General features: G+C 38.3%; 1 protein-coding gene across 2 annotated transcripts in view; it reads right to left on the reverse strand.

Moving 5' to 3' along the window:
• LOC143030981 (uncharacterized) overlaps nt 1–9,783 on the reverse strand; it is a 31,740-nt gene extending 21,957 nt beyond the window's left edge. The window contains exon 1 of one of the 2 annotated variants that reach the window (XR_012966961.1): nt 9,595–9,738. The gene's annotated coding sequence lies outside the window, so the exon portion shown is untranslated. Of the gene's footprint in view, nt 1–9,594 lie in introns of both variants that reach the window. The other variant, XM_076194291.1, reaches the window with a different exon arrangement.
• Between the last annotated feature and the right edge of the window lie 82 nt (nt 9,784–9,865).

The following is a 9,865-nucleotide window of genomic DNA, read 5'->3' on the forward strand; positions in this document are numbered from 1 at the left end:
CAGTAAGAAAATGAATCAGTGTGTATTTCACAGTTGACAGGATTCTCAATCGAAGTCATTTCAAATTCTCACAAACAAACTTAAAGATGGTCAGATGATTCTGTAGTGGCGGCTGTGGCTAGCCAAGAGACAGCTGTACACAACACGCATGCTCCAAGTACCAACTGCAGAGCCACAATGGCAGAATTTCAAAACAGTTCTTACTTAAAAAACAAAAGTTTATAAGGAAGGTGTGGAAAAGTATGTCCCAATACAAAAACAATAGAAAGGATATGTAAAATGTTGGTATAACAAAAGATGTAGAGACTTAAAAGATAAAAGGGATAAAGCTTGGATAAAATACACACTGACTATAGAAATGAATACGTACAAGTGCACAGAGAAAAAAAACATGCCATAGAAAAATGTAGAGATCAACCAAAACTATTCTATAGATTTGTAAACAACAAACTGAAAAGCAAACAAGAATTAGTGAAAATAGGAGGAATAGAATACACAGAGGTTATAGAAATGGCAGAAATTATGAACAAGCATTTTAAATCAGTGTTTACGAGGGAAAACATACAACTGAGAGATGATGACTGGGAGAGGAAAGTCCCCCCTATGAAAGAAATAGAAGTAACAAAGAATGAAATAATGAATCACTTGAGTAATCTCGATGTCAGATAATTACATGGTCCAGATGAAATGGCAAACTGGATTTTGAGAGAATGCAAGGATGAACTAACAGACAAAATAGTCTAATAAGCAGTTCATTGAAGGAAGGAAAAGTTCCAGGAGATTGGAAAAGAACAAATATAGTACCAATATATAAGGAGGGAAACAAAGAAGACCCTACAAACTATAGACCGGTCTCTCTTACAAGTATAGTAGCAAAAATTTGTGAGAGTTTTAAAAATTAGATGGGTAAAGCATTTGGAAAAAAAAAAGTACTAAATCCAAGGCAATTTGGATTTAGACAAGGAAGATCATGTGTCACAAACCTGATGTGTTTCTATTCAAGACTAATAGATATAATACAGGAAAGTGATGGATGTGTTGATTATGCCTTTCTAGATCTGAAAAAAGCTTTTAATAAGGTGCCACATAAGAAATTGCTAAAGAAATTAGAAACTGTAGGAGGAATACAAGGCAAACTACTTAAGTGGATGAAAGACTTCTTGCATGAAAGAAAAATAAAAATGGTAATAAGAGACAAACCTGCCAATTGAGAGAAGGTGATTAGTGGAATTCCACAAGGAATAGTACTGGCCCCAATAATGTTTGCTATATATATTGATGATATGGATGAAGGAATTGAAAGTTATACGAGCCTCTTCGCAGACGATGCAAAAATGTTGAAAAAAGTGAATACCGAAGAAGAATGTGAATCACTCAAAAGTGATCTCAATAAAATATGGGAATGGAGTAGGAAGTGGGAGATGGAATTTAACATTGAGAAGTGTAGTATAATGGAATATGGAAGAAGCAAAAAAAGAATAGTGGGATCATATACACTGGGAGAGGAAGAAATTGAAAAAGTGGAAAAAGAGAAGGACCTAGGAGTCATTATTATAAATAATATGTCCCCGGAGATACATATAAAACAGAATTTTTGGAGAAACTAATAATTCAATAAGATCAATTGAAGTGACATTTCCATACCTGGATGAAGAAATGGTAAGGAAAATACTAGTCACTTTGATAAGACCAAAATTGGAGAATGCAGCGACGACATGGTTATCAAGTACAAAAAAATGTATAACAAAACTTGAAAGAACTACATAAGGGAAGGTATAACTTCTCATACTATAATGCAATGACTTCTAATTGATATGACGTGGATGTGAAAGATTTTACTCACAAGAATATCATAATCAGTTAACACTGAATTCTGAGTGAACTTAATGAATTTTCTATTTTCCTACCAAGGAAGACTGAATGGGGGCCCATTCCCTAATAAGAACGTAAGAACAATGTAAGCCAGTCTTAAATTTTTTTTCATTGCTAACAATGTTAATATTATTTTGCAGTAATTATATATGAAGCTCAAAATATTCACAATGAGAAGAGCTAGCCAATGACAGAGTTAAAGTTTGCAGCTGTGAGACTGGTGACTATATTTATATACCATAAAATTTGCCAGTCTCAATTTTCTAAAAATTGCATTATTATTTTAGTTGTTTACACCTACATGATATAGCATTAAAAAATTAAATATCAATTTTGTAAATTATAATACATAAATGTAGTATGCGATTTTCTTGGCAGAAATAAATAACAAAAAACCTTGCTACAAGCAAATCTACTAACAAATGAAGCTGGTCCTGGAGCCGCAGCGTCTACGTCGTGGGACCACCCCCCCAACCCCAAGAGTTGGGGGCCAAACGGCGGCAACCAGCCCTGGCCACCGGCTCTACGCAGGTGGCACCGATCCCCAAGAGGAGCTACGACTGCCTTGGGGAGTACCACTATCCTTTTTCTCAACATGCAATGTTACGTTTTTTCTGCACTGAGGGGTGATTTTCCGGCGATCACCCCTCTTCTACTTTTAGCCGGAGATGTAGAGAGCAATCCTGGGCCCACCACAAAATACACATGCCCAACATGCTCTAAACCCATTACCTCGAGCAGACAGACAAAGGGCTAAGTTCAATGCAATATGTGCAAAAACTGGGCCCACCTCACTTGTACAACACTTGCTGACACAAACCAATACACAAACACTTGGACACATTCTACCTGCCCTCCAGTAACCCCACTCTCACCTTCCCAACCACAGCCAGCACCCTTACCCACTCCCAATTTCCCTTTGCCCTTATCCCCAATAAGTACTCCCCTTCCTTTGTCCCCAATCTCTCCTTTCCCCCCCTCTAACCCAGATCCTATACCTTTCCCATTAACGTCCCAACCTCAACCCCAAACGGCAACGTACAACACATACAAAATCAACATATTACAACACAACACTGATGGTATTAACATGAAAAAACATGAACTCGAACACTTTCTTAACCCCTTCCATACGGTGCCGCACACGTACGCGTCATGGGGAGCGAGTGTATTCGCGAGGCTGCCATATCGGAGTCTTGATTATATTTATTGTAGTCGCCCCTCCATAATGACATTCTTTCTAATTCTTTTGTAATCGCATTTTCTATGGTTATCAAAATTCACGGGTGAAGAGAGAACGATCGATATAAGCGGTGACTATATTTTATGATGCGAGTATTATTACGACACGTCGTACGGCTGGCATTGGCTGCTGCCACCGAGATCTAAGTCCATGACGCCTACGTGTGTGGCACTGTATGGAAGGGGTTAAACAACACAACATACACATTGCAATTATACAAGAAACAAAACTAAGACACTCACACAAAACACCATCATTTCATAATTACACCACCATCAGACAAGACCGGACCGACGGCAATGGCGGTGGACTCATCACCCTGATCCACCACTCCATATGTTTTGTGGACACAAGTGCCACAACCAAAATTCTCCTCCCTACCACAGATAACACTACAAAAATCCAATCCATTCGTATCCGCACAGGCAACAAATCAACACTGACAATAGTTAACATGTACATTCCCCCCCAATTATCCACCACAGTTCCAAACACCTTCAGGCCTCAATTTAGCCAACTAGCCTCAATCCCCAACCTGATCATGGGTGGTGACTTCAACGCCAAGTCGTCTGCCTGGTATGTCGACAACCCTGACACAGACAGAGGGCTTGATATACAGACTCAGTTTGACTCATTGACTATCATGAACAACACACATAATCATACACATATCCCACACCAAGCCCTCTACACTCCCTCCTCTCCTGATATCACCTTCTGCACCCCAACAACACCTTCCAATCATCATCACCACCAAAACAAGATGCACCCCAGTTGGCCACAGATACACATACACCAATTACAAGAGAGCTAACTGGGAAGCTTTTACTGAAGAGACAGAACAACATTTTGAAACACTTAACACTACACCAATCACAAACATAAACAATGCTGTGCACACTTTTCAATCATACAAAATGGAGACAAGAGATACATCCCTAGAGGCAACAGAAAATCACACAACCCCAACTTCACACCAGAAATCCAAGGCCTCATCAGACAACGAGACACACTTAAACACAATACCCCCACACCTATCCCTCAAAACATAGAAGACCAAATACAAACACTAAACACTGTGATTGCCAATAAAATACACAAACAAAAAACACAAAATTGGCAAAACTTTATCAATACACTTGATCACAAAACAAACACCAGCAAATTGTACAAAACACTCAACAGCATTACACTATCCAACAGTAACACAACACACTCTAACGCAGCAATAATCACAACAACAGACAATCTACCCTCAAACAGACAACAAGCAAACACACTCATAAATTATTTTGCACAGACAAGCCATCTCAATTCTCACCCTGACGACCGACGCACTATTCGACATAAGAAAGACTTTCCCACAGACTCAGACTATATACCCTTCATAGACAGTCAGACAAAACACATAATACATAATCTCAAGCACTCATCTGCCTGTGGCCCTGATAACATAAGTAACATCCACCTAAAACACATTGGACCACAAGGTATACACGCACTCACAAACATTGCAAACTACAGCTATTCACACAACACTATCTGGAAGCATGGTAAAATAATCACCATTCCAAAACCGAACAAAGACCCAACAATCCCAACATCACACCACCCAATCACACTTCTCTGCACCCCCTCTAGTCATTGAACGCCTAATACTTAAACTTGTCACACCACATACTCCCCTTGCTGACTCACAACACAGTTTTAGGCCACTACACTCCACAAACACTCTTCTGATAAACCTCACACAAAGAATTTTAGATGGCATCAATTCAGATAGGCCCCACCACAGAACCCTTCTTATGACATTAGACATTACTAAAGCTTTTGATGCTATCCTCCACCACAACCTAGCAAATAAAATATATAACACAGACATGCACAATAACACCAAAAGATGCTGGCCAATTATCTGGCAGGTAGGAATGCTTACGTGTCATATAATGGCCAATCATCGCACATCAGAAACATTAAGAATGGAGTACCACAGGGCTCTGTTCTATCCCCCACGCTCTTTAATCTATACAAGCATGACTTATCCACACCAGACAACTCAGAAATACAAATCTCTTCCTACACAGACGACATAACAATCACATGCACACATTGTAACACAAAGCTGCAGAAATAATCCAGCCATACCTTGATACACTCAACACATGGTTCATCACAAACAGACTTAAAATAGCTCCAACCAAATCTACAGCAACACTTCTCACCAACTGGACCAAAAGAACACAAATACATACCTCATCTCTACATCAACAACACTCTAATACCACACACAAACACACTGAAAATTCTTGGTGTAACATACGATACATCCATGTCTTTCAAACAACACATCACAAACATAAAAAACAAATGCACACCTAGACTTAATGCACTTAAATCAATCGCTGGAACAACATTTGGTCAAAACAAAGAAACTAATACAACAATATACAAACAATGCGTATGCTCAGTGATGAATTATGAGAGTCCTGCATGGGCTGCTAATCTCAGAGACACACCACAACACCCTTTAAATCATACAAAACAAAGCCCTAAAAACAATTACAGGCTGCACAAATACAATACCTACAGACCATTTACACCATGAAACAAAAGTCCTCAAAGTCAAGGACCACCTCGACATGAGAGGCACACAAACACTTGCTGCAGTCACCACAAACACATCACAACACACTACATAGCAGAACACCCACACACACCAAGAAACATTAAAACAACACCCAAAGACCTGTATCACACACAGATACTCGCTTCTCTTCCTCCACAACCACCAAATACCAGCCTCTGGAAACATATTCATAATCATATCACTCACCGCTCCATTAACACACTGCTGCATGCCAGACCCCCTGATATCCACCCTTCTGAATCCTCTCTCCCACGAAAGGACAGAGTCCACCTGGCCAGACTGTGGTGCGGCCACCACCCAGCACTTCTAAGCTACCAGAAGAGGCTGGATGACCGCATTGTGAACAGCTGCCCAGGATAACACTTCACCCCATACCATACAACACATAATGGAAGACTGCATCATACACAATCTTGCATGCAAACAACACAACATACACTCTATTAAGGATTTGTGGGAAAACCTAGTTTCGGCTGTGGCATTCCTTAGGGAGACCGGACTGCTCGGACAGACAGTCTAGGGAACGACAACAACAACAACAACAACAACAAATGAAGCTACTAGGATATGGTCCAGATGCCTTGCCATTTTCTGTCCAGTCCAGTCACTGTCAATTAGACAATGGCTTTCATATTGTGGACTGGGTGTTCTCCAACTCAAGGCTATGTTAATAAGTGCATTTACAATGATAATAGGGCTTCCTTGGACTTTATGAGAGAACACAGGGTTCTGCCATTATCTGTTAATTGCCTGAGGTACAATAATATAATCAGGACACCAGTATCCATGACGACGACAACGACCTGGATGATCTTTAGAATTTGAGGTACCAAATTACTAAATATAGGTTAGGTTAGGTTGGAATAGATTTTATTAGCATTCTTTCATTTCTTCGACCTTGGCATCTATTAAAACAAACATGGCATATCATTCAACCACCTCGACTTCATTCAATAGTAAATAGATTTCAGCATTTTTTTTTTGTTATTGATTTCCACCAAGAAAATCACATATTATATTGATGTATTATAATTTACAAAATCAACACTTAATTTTCTATCGCTATATCATGTAGATGTGCACAACTAAAATTTTACCAAAATTACTACCAGTATTATTATTATTCTTTTATATTTATATATGGGGTTTAAAATACTTAATGATGATAGTGGTAAGAATTGCAGCAATGAGACCTGACTTGACCTGACCTATCCCCATGGGCTTGGTAAATTAACTAGATATAGAGATGCCCACTCATCTTGATTTTCTTAAATAGCTATTGACACTACTTTTAGTTTGCAGTACTTATATCTGGGGTTAGAAATACACAGAATGATATGAGCTAACCGACTATATAGGTAATTGCAGTTGCCAAGCTGGCAAACATCTTGATAAATACCCACACATTTACTAGACATGCGCGAAAACAAGCGCAGCGCCACCATTGCACTGGTACTGTTTGCAACTCCATATTTTGCGACCCTTTGGATTTTTGTTTGGCTTAGTTTGAATGCTTTGAGTGTTCAGCATATGCACAGGATATTCAAATTATCTTGTTGTTGTGCAAGTGTATGCCCGATTCTTCAAAACCAAATAAATATTCACCGATTCAAACGCAAATTTGGTTATCAACCTTGGCAAATCAGTTTTTCGAGTAAAAAATTAAGGTAAGACATCAACAAAACAATATTTTAATATAAGAAAACTATATTTTAACCTATTCTCTCCTGGATATGAGCAGCTCAAGATCGTTGGGTATTATACACTTGATTTGTTGACCCAAAAATCTTCACATGCCAAGTTGCATGTGCGTTGAATGGCCTACCAGATCTGGCGCTTGGCCTTCAAGCCAAAAATTCCAAAATCAATCAATCAACCAAGTTGCATGTCAATTGGGCCAGTGGTTTGGATTTTATTGATTATTTCTTAATTGATACTTGATACTTGATGTGATGTTTTGGTGCTGAGCTCTGTCTTGCATGACACTCTGCCCAGCTGCAGACGATTATACTAGTAACCAAAGTCCGCCCTCATTGACATGCTGTCCATGTCATAGCACTCAGTGAACAAATATGCCTTTAGTTTCTTCTTGACAACATGATAGGTGTTAGTAGGAATGGTATAAGAAGAAGGTCCTGCAATGTTAATGACATGCTCAGGTGATTTATTGACTCACCCATAAACATTATGGGTCAATAAATCCCTAAATTTTATGGATCAATAAATCACCTGAGCATGTCATTAACATTGCAGGGACTTCTTCTTGTACCATTCTTACTAACACCTATTATGTTGCCATGGTAACTGTTGTCAATTCAGAAGTAATCAATAAAATCCAAACCACTGGCCCAATTGACATGCAACTTGGCATGTAAAGGTTTTTGGGTCAACAAATCACCAAATGTGCAATACCCAATGATCTTCAGTTGCTCATATCCGGGAGAAAATAGGTTAAAAAACAGTTTTCTTACAATAAAATATTGGTTTCTTAGTGCCTTACCTTAATATTTTTACTCGGAAAACTAATTTGCCAAGGTTGATAACCAAATTTGCGTTTGAATCTGTAAATATTTGTTTGCTTTTGAAGAATCGGGCTTTATGTTAAACCTTCACATGCCAAGTTGCATGTCAATTGGGCCAGTGGTTTCGATTTTATTGATTATTTCTAAATTGACAGCAGTTGCCATGATAGGTGTCAGTAGGAATGGTATAAGAAGAAGGTCCTGCAATGTTATTGACATGAGCAGGTGATTTATTGACCCATAAAACCTTCACATGCCAAGTTGTATGTCAACTGGGCCAGCGGTTTGGATTTTATTTATTATTTCTAGATTGACAACAGTTGCCATGGCAACATGATAGGTGTTAGTAAAATGACATGCTCAGGTGATTTGTTGACCTATAAAACCTTCACATGCCAAGATGCATGTCAATTGGGCCAGCGGCTTCGATTTTATTATCTTTAAACTGACAACAGTTGCCATGGCAACATGCTAGGTGTTAGTAAGAATGGTATAAGAAGGTCCTGCAATGTTAATGACATGCTTAGTTGATTTGTTAACCCATAAAACCTTCACATGCCAAGTTGCATGTCAATTGGGCCAGCAGTTTAGATTATATAATTATTTCTAAATTGACAACAGTTGCCATGGCAACATGATAGGTGTGAGTAAGAATGGTATAAGAAGAAGGTCATGCAATGTTGTTGACATGCTCAGGTGATTTATTGGCCCATAAAACCTTCACATGCAAAGTTGCATGTCAATTGGGCCAGTGGTTTGGATTTTAATGATGATAATTTAAAAATTGTCACCTTCATGGTTGCCATGAAAAGGCAAATATGGTATGATGAGATGTCTCACATTGTTTTTGACATGCTCATGTGATTTGTTGATAAAAAAAAAAACGTATTCCGAATTTAAATAAAATTGGGCCAGTGGTTTAAAGTTAATGTGTATTTCTATACCGAAATCTTTACAAATTACCACCCTTAATTCTAACATTTTGTTATGGTAAGTCTAGCAAAAAATGCGGGCTAAAATAATAGTCTAATAAAATCGTATCTCCCTTATTTTTCAAGCTATCTCAAAAATTTGAAAAACAATTTGTTTGTAATAAAATTGTCTTTTATATGCAATAATAATTCAAGGGTTAAAAACAATTTGAAAGTTTTGTGCCCGTACCTACATTACATTTATGATTTACCCTTGTTCAGAATGTCAATTACACTAGTCACTACCCAACTGGAGTTGCAGTGTAGCAAATGCCAAAAGTAAACACACAACGCATGCATTAAGCTACTTTATCACTATATGTATATGGTTTCACTTACGAATTCAACAAAGACACACTTGTTTAGCCTGTACAAAACACAGCCACGAAAACAAGCTCTTCACATAGATGAAATAAGGGTGCAACTCAAGGCTTCGCTGTCTATGACATCACATGTAAATAGACAATGCCAGGGACTTGAAGAATAATGGAGTGAAACATAAGTAGATGGTGAATTGACAGCAGGAAAATTCTTATACGGGAAAACAAAAATAGATGTGAAAAAGGAGACACTACACAAAATATGGAAAGCAAGAGAAATGATGAAGGAG

This window comes from Oratosquilla oratoria, chromosome 12, assembly GCF_046742065.1.
Source record: "Oratosquilla oratoria isolate Oo_2021 chromosome 12, ASM4674206v1, whole genome shotgun sequence".
Lineage (NCBI taxonomy): Eukaryota > Metazoa > Arthropoda > Malacostraca > Stomatopoda > Squillidae > Oratosquilla > Oratosquilla oratoria.